This window comes from Trachinotus anak, unplaced genomic scaffold (genome assembly GCF_046630095.1).
Source record: "Trachinotus anak isolate AG129_WGS33_773 ecotype Australia unplaced genomic scaffold, CSIRO_AGI_Tana_v1 ptg000007l, whole genome shotgun sequence".
Lineage (NCBI taxonomy): Eukaryota > Metazoa > Chordata > Actinopteri > Carangiformes > Carangidae > Trachinotus > Trachinotus anak.
This window is the reverse complement of record NW_027273858.1, coordinates 24254026-24271318: the sequence shown is the minus strand read 5'-3', so window position 1 is coordinate 24271318 and position 17293 is coordinate 24254026. Positions and strand designations below refer to the sequence as shown.

The 17293-nt window shown below is 40.8% G+C and overlaps 1 long non-coding RNA gene across 1 annotated transcript; it reads left to right on the top strand.

Moving 5' to 3' along the window:
- Nucleotides 1–14204: 14204 nt before the first annotated feature.
- LOC139622462 (uncharacterized) lies at nucleotides 14205–16434 on the top strand. Its single transcript, XR_011691286.1, has 5 exons — nucleotides 14205–14543; nucleotides 15197–15302; nucleotides 15427–15560; nucleotides 15870–15956; nucleotides 16167–16434. It is a non-coding gene; the product is annotated as an uncharacterized lncRNA (long non-coding RNA).
- The last annotated feature ends 859 nt before the right edge of the window (nucleotides 16435–17293 follow it).

Here is a 17293-nt window from a genome sequence, read left to right as displayed (position 1 = left end):
CACGGTGGCATGAAAATTTTAGCCACATTATTACACCTTTTATTCATAAGTTTGAATCAGCAAACTGAGTGAACAGTGGAGTGGACTCCATTTGAAGGTAATGTAGTGTAATGAAGATGTGAACAGGTCAAAAAATTTGTGTATAAAACATTAATTGAAAAAAAAATTATAAAGATCCTATAACTTGATAATTACAATCAGATTTAGCTGGTGTCAGTAATGTATTATCATTATTATTATTATTATTATTATTATTATTATTATTATTATTATTCGTAGTAGTAGTATTATCCATTGCTATCTATAATTTCCACTAGAGCTTAGAAATTTTATTATTTAATTTAATTTAATTTATTAAAACTGATAATGAAGTCTGGAGTGTCCTAAAGGGCAGATCTCAGTTTAATGTAATTAAAATGACCATAATTGGTGCAACAGAGGCAAAATCCAGCACAGGGAGGTCCAGTGACTGCTGGCTCCTCTCTCTGAAATGCAGCACTTGAACAGCCTTTATCTGCTCAGCATCAGTGGAATAAACATTTTGCTGGCGTCATGTAAACACTCATCAGAGAGTCATGCTGCTCTGGCTGCTGCTCATCACATTATTTAACAGCGACACCATACCAAAGCAGGTAGTCATAGACGGAGCACAGTGAAGTTGTCCCTGGCCCTGGACTCCATGTCTGAGACAAAGCTTTTAAAGACGCACTCAGTCTTCTGTGTTTGTGTTAAGGTGAGTTATTTTCAGATGAACTTGGAGGAAATCTTGCTCCTGCTGTTAAATCATTCTTGGCTGTGTGTATATTTTAGTCTCATTTTAAAGACAACGACACATGACAGTTTCAGCATGACACACATGGACCACGCTGACAGCCAAGTGCTGGTGGTCTAACACCAGGTTAATGTGGGTGGAGGGTCATCGTGCCCCTTTGTCTTAGTGCCCCTTTCACACTGAAGCACCAAGATAAAGGTTTATGTGATAACTCAAGGAGAGTTTTGAAAACATTCATATTGCAGATGAGTTAAGTTTGGAAACCCAGAGGCTGCAGAGAGATTTATAGTTGTGTGTTGATGGGTTAATGGCCTGGCTGCAGCAGCTACAGGCATCCTCTCCCCAGCTATGCTGTAGTTGATGTGCACCTCTTCAAAAGTACAGTGCATCCGGAAAGTATTCACAGCGCTTCACTTTTTCCACATTTTGTTATGTTACAGCCTTATTCCAAAATGGATTTAATTCATTTTTTACCTCAAAATTCTACACACAATATCCCATAATGACAAAGTGAAAAAAGTTTGCTTTAAATTTTTGCAAATATATTAAAAATAAAAAACCAAAAAAATCACATGTACATAAGGAGACAACCATTTCTGCAGCACTCCACCAATCAGGCCTGGATGGTAGAGTGGCCAGACGGAAGCCACTCCTCAGTAAAAGGCACATGACAGCCCACCTGGAATTTGCCAAAAGGCTCCTGAAGGTCTCTCAGACCATGAGAAACAAAATTCTCTGGTCTGATGAAACAAAGATTGAACTCTTTGGCCTGAATGCCAAGCGTCATGTCTGGAGGAAACCAGGCACCGCTCATCACCTGGCCAGTACCATCCCTACAGTGAAGCATGGTGGTGGCAGCATCATGCTGTGGGGATGTTTTTCAGCAGCAGCAACTGGGAGACTAGTCAGGGTCGAGGGAAAGATGAATGCAGCAATGTACAGAGACATCCTTGATGATAACCTGCTCCAGAGCGCTCTGGACCTCGGACTGGAGTGAAGGTTCATCTTCCAACAGGAGAACGACCTTAAGCACACAGCCAAGACAACAAAGGAGTGGCTTCGGGACAACCCTGTCCTTGAGTGGCCCAGCCAGAGCCCAGACTTGAACCCAATTGAACATCTCTGGAGAAATCTGAAGATGGATGTGCACCGACGCTCCCATCCAACCTGATGGAGCTTGAGAGGTTCTGCAGAGAAGAATGGGAGAAACTGCCCAAAAATATGTGTGCCAAGCTTGTAGCATCATACTCAAGAAGACTTGAGGCTGTAATTGCTGCCAAAGGTGCTTCAACAATGTATTGAGGAAAGGCTGTGAATACTTATGTACATGTTATATTTTTGTTATAGTGGGGTCTTGTGTGTAGAATTTTGAGGTAAAAAATGAATTAAATCCATTTTGGAATAAGGCTGTAACATACAAAATGTGGAAAAAGTGAAGCGCTGTGAATACTTTCTGGATGCACTGTATAACCCTGTTTCCAAAAAAGCTGGGACACTGCGTAACATGTAAATAAAAACAGAATGTGATGATTTGCAAATCATGTAAACCTATATTTAATCAAAAACAGAACAAAGACAACACATCAAAAGTTGAAATTTTATTGTGTAATGAAAAATATTTGCAAAATTTGAATTTGATGCAGCAACACATTTTAATATAGTTGGGACAGGGGCAACAAAAGACTGGAAATGTTGTGTAATGCTAAAAAAAAAATACCTGGTTGAATATCTCACAACTAATTAGGTTAATTGGCAACAGGTCAGTAGATGATTGGATATAAAAACAGGCTCCAGAGAGGCAGAGTCTCTGTGCAGTGAAGATGGGGAGAGGTTCACCACTCTGTGAAAGACTGCCTGGCCAAATAGTGCAACAATTTAAGAATAATATTCTTCAACATAAAATTACAAAGAATTTATTAATTGCAGCTTGCAACTGTCCTGTGGTCTGACCAATCAAAATTTCTAATTCTTTTTGGAAATCATGGACACAGAGTCCTCCAGTCCAAAGAGGAGAGGGACAATCCAACATGTTATCAGCGCACAGTTCAAAAGCCAGTATCTGTGATGATGTCAGGGGGCATTAGGGCCCATGGCTCCATTAATGCTGAATGATATATACAGATTTTGGAGAAAAATATGCTGCCATCCAGACAATGTCTTTTTCAGAGAAGGCCTTGTATATTTCAGCAAGACAACACCATACCACATTCTGAGCGTATTACAATAGTATGTCTTTGTAGTCGAAGAGCCCAGACACTAAACTGGCCTGTCTGCAGTCCAGACTTGTCACCCACTGAAAACATTTGGTGCATCATGAAACAGAAAATATGAGAAAGGAGACCCCAAACTGTTGAGCAGTTGAAATCCTATATCAGGCAAGAATGGAAGAACATTTCACTTTCAAAACTCCAGCAGCTGATCTCCTCAGTCAACACAGAGTGTTGTTAAAAGAAGAGGTGATGAACACAGTGGTAAACATGACCCTGTCCCAACTTTTTTGAAACATGTTGCTACATCAAATTCAAATTGAGCGTATATTTTTCATAAAACAATAAGATTTCAGCATTTAAACATTGGATATGTTGTTTTTGAACTATTTTCAAGTAAAAATGCATTTACATGATTTGCAAATCATTGGATTCTGGTTTTATTTACATTTTACACAGTGCCCCAGCTTTTTTGGAAAAAGGCTGATGACTATGATCCTTGTATGTATATTCATGGATCTCTCTACCACCTTCATCAAACCTGAATTCCTGCTTGTGAGTAAAAAGAGTAGAGTCCATCCGCTGGTTGGGACCTTGCTGTGTAGCATTTGCATGCTTTGCCTATAGTCCTAAAACATGTAGATTGGCAGAAATGAATACTTTAAAAGCATCAGTGTACTTCAAACAAAGTGCTTGTTGGACTGTTGAACAGCCTCTGAAACCCTCTCTTCCATGGTACTCCTTCCCATGTCAGAATTAAAGGAGCTGTGTCTGATTATCTTTTAACTTTAACTTTCGAAGAAAAACATCAGCCCATCTGTATGATTTTTCAAGTCTTGAAGGAGGCAGGCTTCTTGCCCTGCCATCAAGTGCAGCCATTCGGAACAGCTATAAACTCTTCTGGCCTTCATACAAGGTGCTACAGTTAGTTTGAATCATACTGAACTACTTAACATGTCTGATGTAAAGTTAATGTTTTAACATTGTGAACCTAAATGTAAAAGTCAGAGGTGGAGGCAGAATAAAAGTTCAAACAGCAAGATTTGCTATTGTAACTGATCCAAGATGGTGGAGTGGGGCTGAAAGAGGCACAGACTGCAGAGCTAGAGCAGACAATGACCAGGAACAGACAGAGGTCTAAGATGAACTGCCTTAAGAGACAAACGATGTGTGAGCATGGCAGGCAAACCAGGAGGTCCTGGAGTGATAATCTGAGGCACAGGCAGACAAAGGATTAACCAGGGACCACAACAGAGGTCACTAGGAAATGACTTGTAATAATGACTAGTAATTAAACCTCTACTTAAAAAGCTTACTCTTGATCCAGATGTTTTAGACAATTACAGACCCATACCCAACCTCCCCTTTATTGAGAAGGTTGTACAAACCAGTTATGTGATTATTTGCACAGGAATGGTTTGTTTGAAGACTCAGTCAGACCTTAGAGCCATTACAGAAACAGCTCTGGTTAAGGTCACCAATGATCTCCTCTTAGCCTCAGACAATGGATTTGTCTCTATACTTGTCCTACCAGATCTTAGTGCTGCATTTGACACCACTGATCATAAGATTTTAATACAGAGAGTAAAACATATGGTTGGCATTAAAGGAACCACACTAAGCTGGTTTAAGTCAGACTCTTCAGATAGATTCAGTTTGTTCATGTTAATAATGACTCTTCTATCAACACTTAAATCAGTCATGGAGTTCCAGTTCAGACAAACTGAAGTTATTGTAATTGGCCCAAAACACCTCAGACATACATTACCTGATAATATACTGAGTCTGGATGACATCACCTTGGCCTCCAGTGCTACAGTCAGAAACCTTGGTGTCATTTTTGACCAGGACTTGTCCTTTACTTCACATATAAAGCAAGTCTCTAGGACAGCCTTCTTCCACCTGCACAATATTGCAAAAATCAGACCCATTCTGTGTCTAAAGGAAGCTGAAAAACTAGTTCATGCATTTGTTACCTCAAGACTGGACTACTGTAACTCTTTATTGTCAGGATGTCCCAGTAACTCAGTAAAAAGCCTCCAATTGATTCAAAATGCTGCAGCACGAGTACTGACAGGAACTAGGAAACGAGATCACATCTCCCGGGTGTGTTAGCTTCTTCACACTGGTGCCCTGTAAAATCCAGGATAGAATTTAAAATCCTCCTCCTCACCCACAAAGCCATTAATGTTCAGACATCATCGTACCTTAAAGAGCTTATAGTTCCCTATTATCCTAACAGAAAACTCCACTCTATAAACACAGCCTGACTGTGGTTCTAGAGCAGAATGGGGGGCAGAGCCTTCAGCTATCAGGCTCCTCTCCTGTGGAACCAGCTCCCAGTGTGGGTTCGGGAGGCAGACCCCCTCTCTACCTTTAAGATCAGGCTTAAAACTGTCCTGTTTAGTAAAGCTTATAGTTAGGGCTGGCTCGGGTATGTCCTGAACCATCCCTTAGTTATGCTGCTATAGAGCTAGACTGCTGGGGGATTCCCATGATGCACTGGGCTCTCTCTCTCTCTCTCTCTCTCTCTCTCTCTCTCTCTTTCTCGGTCTCTCTCTCCCCCTCATTCTGCAAGTGTCTCCATTTCTAAGGCAGCACTACTCATCATTATTTACCACAGTCGTTTATTATTATTATTGATAACACCATTACCTATAGTATATACAGCTGTTCCTGGTCTCTCTCTCTCTCTTTTCCCCTCTCTTTACATGTTGTACTATAATCCACAGAATGACCAGAAGCACAGTTCACAAAGAAAGTTTATGAGGAAAAATGAAATTATGATCAGATGTAATTCAATCCCATTTGGACACAGATGGCACTGATAGCATATGAAGCATTATGTCACACCCTAAAGCCATTAACGGGATCTAATTCCAAGTCTTAAGGCGGTTCCTTCCCTACAGTTTTTCCACTGATAATGTTCTCTCTCTTTTACCACTCACAGCCTGGATTTGAACTGGGCCTGCACCTGAACCTCTTATTTGGAAAAAGTCTAGGTAATAAACTTTGCTCTTAATTGCTGGCCGTGTTTCAGATTGTCTCTTTAAATTAATTTTTTGTCTTTATTAGACATTTGATAGTGAAGAGACAGGAGAGAGAGGAAGAGGAGAGAGAGGGATTATGACATGCATCAAAGATCCTAGGTTAGACTCAAACCATAAACGCTGCAGTTATGTGGCACAAGTGTCTCTCTTATACTCAGTGCTCAACAGATGTGATTTTTTACTGTTTGATGCACATCTATTGAAGAGATTAATCTTTCCTGAAAGTCACACTTGATGCAAGAAGTCAGCAGAAAGTAAACACTACTGAAAGTGTCCATTAGTTTAATCTGCAGCTGTGCTGCACTGTAATGGAGATCTTGAGGAAGTGAGAGAACAGTATATCTATAACCTCCTTTCAAAACTCTTGCATATTTGCAGTGACTTTTACAGATAAGCAAGCAGAGCCAAAGAAGCAACTATACTGTTTCAACCTTCTCACATTCACTGCAGATCTCATGTACTTGCGTTTTATGTTATATGGTTGACTGTGTATGAACATGTTTGTGAAGGCTTTCTTGAGATATTAAAAGCTGCTCAACCATGCATCCTAACTCATCATCACACATGTTGACCAAGGTGATTAGTAAGACAACTTATACAATCTGAGGTGATAAATCACAGTGTGATTTGGTCATTAACTCACTGCTCCTTCTTAAAGGTGGAGTGAGCAATTCTAACCCAGTAAGCTGTCTGCCAAATTCAGGTAGTATGTCCTCACATTCCACCAGCTGTCTATTCTGTGTGTCCACCGGGAAAAAAATCCACTGTTCCTACACAGTCCTGGCTCTGAGAGCTCTCAGGGAGTTGAAAGGAATGAAGATTTTTTTCTGATTGAGAGGTGGGAACATTAGCTATAGTTGTATTAGTAGTAGTTGTCATGTAACCTTAGCTTGATTACTTACATTCTCTTTGCTCTTTATCATGGTATTTGTCTGTACAACGAGTGAAGCCACTAAGACCTGCAAATACAATTTTGCTAGCACAGTAGTATTATTACAACCTCCCCACCCATATCAAATGTCATATATAACACAATATTTGAGCTGGACCGTAGTGAGATATTAAATTCTGGATATTGCTCAAACCTAGTTCTTTACTTCCAATTGTAATTCCATTAATTTGTTTATGTGTTCCTATAGCAACAGCCAGGGGTTTTATCACCAACAAAAGGAGTGGAGACAGAGGTAAACAGTGGGGACACCCCCTGGGGATCTTAAATGGTTCAGAAACTAGACTGTCAGAACCTGTCAGAAACTTAGCTCCAAGATCAGTATGCAATAATCACATTCAATAACAAAATTCTATTCCAGCACCAAAAGAAGAGATTATGCCAAATAGATAGGGCCACACATATCAAAGGCCTGTGTCTGGTTCCCCCTTTTGGTTATGTGTAATATTTAATGCCTGTCTTAACATTAAAAAAATCCTTGTTCCCCGTTATAAACTATATAAATTATCTTTTCCCGCAGGGTGAACACCCTCCAACCTCTTTGTCTGAATTTTATAGAGATTATTTGGTACCTAAGTTTATTAAATTTATAGGATGTATATATCCAGTCTTTGTTATTGCTTTTACTTGAATTTGAGAGAAGTATAATCATGGCTGTTCTCACTGAATTGGAAAGACAGACAGACTCATGATTTCTGATACTTATTAAAAAGAGGGTCACCAACTTATTCTTAAACTTTTTATATATATCAGTTGGAAGACCATTTGACCCCGCTGCTGCATCAGAATTTAAAGCCCCAACGGCTTCAGATATTTCAGCTATTCTCTCTCATAAGTTAAGGCTAAGGGTAAGGGAGGTGATGTTTGTATCACTGTCAACAACCAGTGGATTGTGGATGTACAAACAATATCAGCGGGTGCGTACCCCTGATCTTGACTTTTTCACAGAGTTCACAGCGCTGTTGTTCATAAAAATACAACACTCGGGTCCTGGATGAACTGTACTGAGTTAGCAACCTGCAGGAAACTTTACACCTGGAGGCTACTTTCATTGTTGCTGGTGACTTTAACAAAGCCAGCCTGAAGAAAGTAATAGAGAAGAAGAGAAGAAATACCACTAACATGTAAATTTTCCAGTGAGTGGTGAAAACATCATGAACCATGTTTATGCTCCGTATGGACACGCCTACAAAGCACTGCCCTGCCAGCTTCAGCAATTCAGATCATGCTGCTGCCAGCCTATTGTCAGAAACTGAAGCTCAAACAGCCTGTGACAGACAGTACAGCGCTGGACAGACCAATGACCTTCCACTGTCCTCCGTCACTGTTTTAACACTAGAGGACATTTTCCAGATTGCTGCTAACAACAACATCAATAACTACACTGAGTAATTAGCTCTTTAATAAAATGATGTAATACTTTTCCAGGCCATGAGTATTATCTATTCCAGAAGACCTACTTATCCGAGGATCATCATCTTTATCAGGTCTATGTATTAATTATATTAATCAAACATATATATAGCTGTATTTGGGCAAACAAAATAATATTAAATAAGATTCCCATTTATTAGAATAATAGTATGGTTCGCATTAGGTGCCACATTTGCTGTTTAGAGTGACCCTGGGACCTTTGAGTGTGGGATATTGCCAACTCGGTTCCACTCTCTGGGACTGAAGACCAACTCACTGGAAACACCAGTCAACATATAGCCTGCCTGCAAGCAGCTACTTCTCCCCATAAAACCATACCACCAAGTGCAGGTAATAATTAATAATTAATCATAGTGTGGACTGCAGTAATGTAAGTTAGCAAATATAAACTCTTGTAACATTAGCTAATGCATTAACACAGTGTCATCTGTCAAACATGGACCTTAGGACTGATGATCACCTCTACTCCACTGCCCTTTAGTTTTTGATGAGTTTTGCTAAACAGTTTAAATATTTTTTAAGTTATTTTTTGCCCGTAATTTGACAGAGATGGTGAGAGAGAGACAGGAGAGTGAGGGAAAGAGAAAAGGGATGACACGCAGCAAAGGGCCACCAGTCGGACCCAAAGCGGGGCTGCTGCAGTACACACTGAGCCACCGGAGTGCCCCCCTGTGTAAATATCATGTTTTTTTTTTGTTTTTGTTTTGCTTTTTTGCCATGTTAAACCCCTGGACACAATGTTATTCTGACTCCAACGTAAAACTCTGGGGTGTTGGTAGTCTGACTTACTGGGTGTAGGCTGTGGGTATAAACCCGCCATTGGATGCCTATTCTCTCCTGTAGATCTCTCTGAGCTCACTTCAACAGTTTCTTCATCTAAACCATTGACTTGTCTTCTAGACCCCGTTCCAACAAGGCTGCTCAAAGAACTTTTTCCTTTAATCGACACCTCTATATCAAGTCTGATTAACTTATCTTTATCAACTGGTTATGTACTGCAGAGTTTTAAAGTTGCAGTAATTAAACCTCTACTTAAAAAGCCTACTCTTGATCCAGATGTTTTAGCCAATTATAGACCTATATCCAACCTCCCCTTTATTTCCAAAATCCTTGAGAAGGTCATTGCAAACCAGTAGTTTGCAATGGGATCAGTTCTACCTCATCAGTTTGAGCCAAAGTCCCATCCTGAACGAGAACATGATAGACCTGATCATCCAACACAAGTTGGACTGGAGCAGTAAACAAGCATATCCACTGCCAGTTGGACGAAGGGAAATGGCAGAAATGTGGAGAGATGTGCTGCAAATAAGGTTGCTTCACAGTCCACAATGGACTTCACATGAATATTCATGGAGGGGGGGGTGCAATTAGCGATGCACCAAAGAAGCATAGGTGACATAGCTCCATATTCCCGGCAAAAGATGGAAAACTTCTGTGCAGGTAAGAGATGCGGTGACTCTCTCTCCCTGTTAGTTAAGCTAGCACGCCTGGAAGTCATTTATTCTTAAACTGCAAAGAGATCATTGTTAATGTGTTGCTAAGAGTTACCACTAGTTTTGGTGATTAAAAGACAGCCGTTAATTCCATTAATTCTGCCGGTGATTTTTTTTCCCTCATTTGCATATTATCTGACTGCACAAGACTGTGAGAGTGCCCGCCGCTGTGTGTGTCACTGTGCCCTTTGCTGCTCTTCTCATAGGTGCATTATGGTGTTGAATTGTTATTTGTAATGTTCTTGTGTACTTGTGTGGATGGATTGCACTCAATGTGAGTAGCCTAATAACATGAAAGGAATTCTTATTTAATATGAACTTGACCATATTTACATAAAAACTAGATGCTGAGGTGTCTGTTGAAAAGTGGATATTTATTTTGCTCATTTGCATTTTTACTTTTATTTTAACTAATGTGAGGGCATACATTCTGTTAGTGTGCATGTATTTGATTTATTTTTTCTATTACATATATGTATTTTAATGTACACATACAAAGGAAAAAAATAAAGCTGGATAACTTTTGTGCTGGGGACTGAGAAAGCCTTTGCTGCTCTTCTCAGAATAAATGTGCACACTCCACTCTTACAGGAGAAAGGAATATAAATGATGGAGGAGCAGACAATTGGACTTCATGACCTCTTCAATCAGAATCAGAATCAGAATCAGAATCAGAATCAGTTTTATTGCCAAGTATGTTTTCACATACAAGGAATTTTTTCTGGTGATTGGTGCAATTGATCAGCAACAGTGGGGCTCTCTAGCCTTGGTGTACAGGGAGAAGAGCAGAGGAGAAAGAACGCAGCCTTGTGGGGATCCAGTGCTGATGGTCTGGGAGTCAGACACATGCTTTCCTAGCTTCACGTGCTGCCTCCTGTCAGACAGGAAGTCGGTGATCCACCTGCAGGTGGAGTCAGGCACGCTCAGCTGGGAGAGCTTGTCCTGCAGCAGAGCCGGGATGATGGTGTTGAAGGCAGAGCTGAAGTCCACAAACAGGATCCTGGCATAGGTCCCTGAGGAGTCCAGGTGCTGGAGGATGAAGTGGAGAGCCATGTTGACGGCGTCGTCTACAGACCTGTTGGCTCTGTAGGCGAACTGCAGGGGGTCCAGGAGTGGGTCAGTGATGGATTTGAGATGGGACAGGACAAGGCGCTCAAATGATTTCATGACCACAGAGGTCAGGGCAATGGGTCTGTAGTCATTTAGACCTGTGGGCCTTGGTTTTTTGGGGACAGGGATGATGGTGGAGGATTTGAAGCAGGCTGGCACGTGGCAGGTCTCCAGTGAGATGTTGAAGATGTCCGTGAACACTGGAGACAGCTGATCAGCACAGTGCTTCAGGGATGATGGAGAGACAGAGTCAGGACCGGCTGCTTTGAGGGGGTTCTGCCTCTTAAAAAGCATTTTATTTTAACATGAATTTAGATTCCCTACATTCAGACTGTGCCTTCTTTCTATTAAAAAAAACAACCCTTTGACTTTTTGCTGAAAATAGTGCAATAAAAGAACAAGGCATTCAGACTTGGAAATATTGACGTGAAACTAGCCACAACATAACAGTTCAGATAATGAAACAACAAGAACAAACAAGACAAAAACAAAACAAAGACAAATTTCAGGCGAGAATAACAGTGATTCAGACTTTCTACCCTGTAAGGGAGAGAGAAAGAGGGTGAGGTTGTGAGGGAAAAAGAATTAAAGCAATGAGACAAGCTGGTGTCTTTGTGTGTGTGTGTGTGTGTGTGTGTGTGTGTGTGTGTGTGTGTGTGTGTGTGTGTGTGTGTGTGTGTGTGTGTGTAATGGGACTGAATAATCTCACCATTTTAAATGAAGTCCCAGTAAAAGTCCATCAGTCTTCTCAGCAGAGTGGATACATGTGGGTTGGCTGTTGTCATCTTTTTGCTGGTGGCTTTGCCAGTTTTTTTTTGACAAGACTTTGCCCCGTCCAGCCTTGGTGCCTTGCTCAGGGTTTATACCAATGAAGCGCCTGAAAAATAATAGTGTCTCTTCAGACAGTGTAAAAATCAAGTTGTGTAACTTACTTACATTAACAACACAACAAAAAGCAGAAAATGTTTTGTTAACAATAGCATACCATTGAAAAGATAAGAAACACATGTTTTAGTGAAAATACCTAACCTTTGGATGAATTCAAGTGTGCATGAGACCTCTTCTTGGTATTTGAGATTGAAGATGTAGAAGGTGGAAAATAAGGCAGCTAGCCCTGTCCAGAAGGTGGGTTGGATTCCCTCACATATTACATGGCCCTCAAGGCTGACCATCCAGTGCTGAATACAGCGTCCTGCTGTTCCACCTGAAACGCGACAAAGAATTGTCCTGTCAATTTTTTACGGATTTTCAGTCCGTATTTGAAATGATTTGTGTTGAGTTCCAAAAAATAATTTTAATCTCTATGAACGTTCTATTCATACTGGATTAGTTACAGTTACTGCCTCTGATTTAAACTGTCCTCAATATAAATAGCAGCACAGTTTTTATTGTTACAAAATAGTAATTGTGATATAAATGTGTGAATTTTGTTTGCCTTTTGTCAAAAGGATAAACTGCTTTGTTTTTTACACTCCTACAACCATGTTACTGTCAGAGGTGCTTTTGATAAAACAATGGGTATGTCCAATTGTGCTGATGTCTCTGAACATGTCTCTAAATGTAACGTTTTTTAGCAAATGTGAATATGTATTGACTATTCCTCCAACCAAGAGAAAGTGTAAACATTTGAAAACCAACAATGCATTCATATCACAAAAGAAATCAGAGAATGTTGTTGCTTGCCTATTCAGTGATGTAAACATACCAAGCAGTATCAGACGAGGAGTTGCAGGAATGGAGACTGTCCTCTCAATGTCAGCTTGTAGTGGCAGATTCCTAGAACAAAGACAGCAAAATACAAAGTGTACCCTTGATAAATTCACACACACACACACACACACACACACACACACACACATATATATATATATATATATATATATACAGTGTATTTTTTTCAATGGAAACTCAGAAGCTGGGTGACAAAAAAGGACAGCTTGACATCTTCACCCAGAGAGAGAACTTCCTTGACTCCTGCATAAAATAAAATAAAATATGTGTGCCCACAGGTTACCTTAGACATGTAGGAATCATCTGTGAAAATTTAGCTAGCTACTGAATCATTCTTCATCACATGCACATATTCAGTAGGCTGATTAAAAAAAACTGAAAACATTGCCAATATACTTTGCACTAATTTCCGAATGTAATAAAACTGCTACTCACCAAACTATTTGCTAGATGGGGATGGATACAGAGAGGCACAGATCCACGTTCCCATGTGCAGTTTGGTTTAAATTTCCCACAATGCAATTTCCCACAATGCAAAAAATACAACATGATACTGTGATTTAGATAATTTGGATAAATGATTAGCGGTAAAGTGCTGTATTTTAGGAAAACAGTATAGTTCTGTTAAAAGAACAGTAAATTACCAAATTTCTGTTTGTATTAACAGTAGAGTGATGTATTCAAAAATAACAGGTTAATACTGTTGGAATTCTGCTGTAAATTAACAGCAATTGCTAACAGTGTGCTAATTGCTCAAAAAGTTAATGCTGGTTCTGATAGAAAGGTGTCAGAACACACACTGCATCACAGCTTGTTGCATATGGGGCTGCAGACCGGTCAGGGTGCCCATGCTGACCCGTATCCACTGCCAACATGGCACCGTGCCAGCAGCTGCCTGTCTGAGCAGATCCCAGTGTCTAAACTAAGCACAAAAAGTAAGGAAATTTGTGTTTGGTAGATTATTTCTTTGTTGTAACAATACTTCTTGGCAATAAATCTTATACCGTTAAAAAGCCTGTTTATGTCCCTTTTAAATGGTGCCACATTTGTAAGGAACATGCATTTGTGGGATGAGCAGCAGAGCTGAGTATGTGGGTTGCGCGCATGAAAGATTTACCAAATCTTCTCTGCCAATGCCAAACAGCTTTTTTTTGCTGTTGACTCTTTTTTGGTGTTGTTTGGTGGATTGGATGACTGAATTCTGAAGAAACAAGACTTAGTGGCAATTTAACAATTTATTCATTTAACAAACAGGAGCCTCAGTAGCGTGTGTAAGAACCATACACAGCCACCATAGCCTGGCACCTCCTCCTCATGTTGGTCACCAGCCTGGTCACACACTGCTGTGGGATGGCATCCCATTCTTCAACCAGCATTTGTTGCAAGTCAGCCAACGTGGTTGTGTTGGTCACTCTGGCACGAACAGCACGCCCAAACTGATCCACAAGTGTTCAATGGGCTTGAGGTCAGGACTGCTGGCAGGCAATTCCATCCTCTTCACTCCCAAATTCTGGAGGTACACAGCAAAATCTGTCGTGTTGTTTTTTCAGTGTTAATAAATTTGAGTCGGTGGGTGTTGATTTTGGTGTTGTTTTAACACTTGCAGTGATAATAAAGCTCTGCGAGCGTTGTCAATTAAGCGAGTTAAATGTTGACACCTGTGACAGAGTTGCACTCACTCCTGGCGGAGCTGATCACAACATCCGGTTTGGAGGTGCGCAGCCCGCCTTTTTCACTCGACGGGAAAGAAAAACCTTGTGTGGATTGTGTGGATGAACGTTACACAGCTTAAAGAAGGTAAGAACCGAATATATTTACGTCTACCGGATGGTAAACGCTGTATGAAGTCGTGATAAAATCATGGGGTGTAAAACAACTGAGTTGTTATCGATGCTGGTTGAGGCAGGCTGTTAATTAAAGTTAAATTCATTCACGTTTGCTGGCAAGGAGTGGTTGCTTGAAACAAAAGTTAACCAGTGGCAACGTATCGGCCAAATATTAAGTATTACAATAAAATAACTGTTTTTAAATGTATTAAGGTGAGGTGGATTCATGTTAACGTTGATGGTGAGTTTTTTTGTTGAATGTAAAACTGTGCAACAATGTGGGGGAGGGGTGGTGGTGTCTCCGTTTAATCAGGCAGGGACAACATTCACTCGGCTGTAATTTCGTGATATATCGCATTTACCGTTTTCTAGCGGCCAAGCGTGACCTCTTCATGCACCCATAGCCTATCTGTGTGTGTGTGTGTGCATGTGTGGTGTGACTGCGTGCGAGAGAGACGGCAGTTTTTGTTTTTTTTACTGTGAAAGACTGTGGCGGGCCCAAACTCAGAGTGGCGGCTGAAACACTGCTACAGGCCAGGGACCACAATGCGTCCATCTCAGTCTCAAAAATGAAAACCTGATGAAGTCTGTTTAACAGCCACATTTCTCCACATATTCTACAAGGTGCAGTCTAAAGATGTGGCAATGTTGCTCAAGGTGAAGTACCAGAATACCAGGAAGTACATCCGATTGCTGTCGGGGTTCACCTTTTTGGATTTCATTGCTCAAGGTGAGTAGCCATCTCAAAGTTGCCTTCACAACAAATAAACACAAGGATTTATGTATTTAGGATGGACATTTTGGTTTTCAATTTGGGTATCAATTTTACATCTGTTTTCATGCTTATCTTACAGTCAAATTCCTGATGCTACCGAACTTGATGCTTTTGATGAAACCAACACATTAGTCGAGGAAGACATCTTTTCTGAACTGATAGAGGCCAGTCCGGATTTATGCCTGACAGTACGTGACAGAATTCCTGATGCAGGTAGATACATTTCTCTGTCATCCATAAATCATTGATATTGGTTAAATCAGATTTTGGTTAAGTCATCATCAGTAAAAAGTGGGGAGTGTTACTTTATTCGTTGGAACATGATCCTCAACCAATCAGGTAAAAGAACCTCTGGCATAAGTCTATATACTATTTCATGTCTTGACAATAGCTGTGTTTTAAAGATTTAAGTGTTGCTTTATAATCTAACTGTATTATTTTCTTCTTATCATATTTGAAAGTGTAGTTATTTTTGGTAACCTGATTCTGATCACATGAAATCTATTAACCCTAACTACTCAGCTCAGACACTGGAGGAAAACACCATTCTTGAGATACAGCTTGATCCTGGTCCAAGTCCAACAACACAAGATGGAATTTCAGAGGAAGGTATGTCTCAGTATAAAATTAGTTGTAATCAATGTTCAGGGTTTTTCTGCTTCACAAATATCATTTGAGATGTCATGTCTCTGCCTTGGCTATTATAACAAATTACATTATCAAAAATTATATTTTAAAGAAAGATCTGTATCTAATTGCAAAAACATTTGATGATGATTTTTCATTTCAGGCATGTCACAGTTCTGTTATTTCTTTTAGACTTCTCTCCTTTAGATCATTCCACATCAAACTCCCTCATGGATACCAACACATCACTTTCTTCAAGTGACAATGACCACTCCAGTTGAATAGAACATGGGACTCCCATAGGCAGACGTACATCCAGCCAAGTCATACCCAGGCCTACCAGAAGAAGTCAGAGGCTGCAAAAGAGGCACTGAAAGGCAGCAGATGTAATTTACATTGTTGATCATCTTAAAGTGTCATACTAAATCAGTTTCTTGTCAGAGTATTTGTGACATTTAGAATGATTGTATTTTGAATTTTTCATTTTTCATTTCATTTTGAATGATCTGTAGACGACGCCGTCAACATGGCTCTCCACTTCATCCTCCAGCACCTGGACTCCTCAGGGACCTATGCCAGGATCCTGTTTGTGGACTTCAGCTCTGCCTTCAACACCATCATCCCGGCTCTGCTGCAGGACAAGCTCTCCCAGCTGAGCGTGCCTGACTCCACCTGCAGGTGGATCACCGACTTCCTGTCTGACAGGAGGCAGCATGTGAAGCTAGGAAAGCACGTGTCTGACTCCCAGACCATCAGCACTGGATCCTCGCAAGGCTGCGTTCTTTCTCCTCTGCTCTTCTCCCTGTACACCAACACCTGCACCTCCAGCCATCAGTCTGTCAAGCTCCTGAAGTTTGCAGACGACACCACTCTCATTGGACTCATCTCTGATGGCGATGAGTCTGCCTACAGGTGGGAGACTGAGCGTCTGGTGACCTGGTGCAGGCAGAACAACCTAGAGCTAAACGCTCTGAAGACAGTGGAAATGATAGTGGACTTCAGGAAGAGCCCAGCCCCACCCACCCCCATCTCCCTGTGTGACTCCCCCGTGGCTACCGTGGAGCATTTCCGCTTCTTGGGAACCACCATCACACAGGATCTCAAATGGGAGCTAAACATCAGCTCCCTCATCAAAAAAGCTCAGCAGAGGATGTATTTCCTGAGGCAATTGAAGAAGTTCAACCTGCCAAGGATTATGATGGTGAACTTCTACACCTCCATCATTGAGTCCATCCTCACCTCCTCCATCACCATCTGGTACGCTGCTGCCACGGAGAGGGACAATAACAGACTGCAGCGTATCATCCACTCTGCTGAGA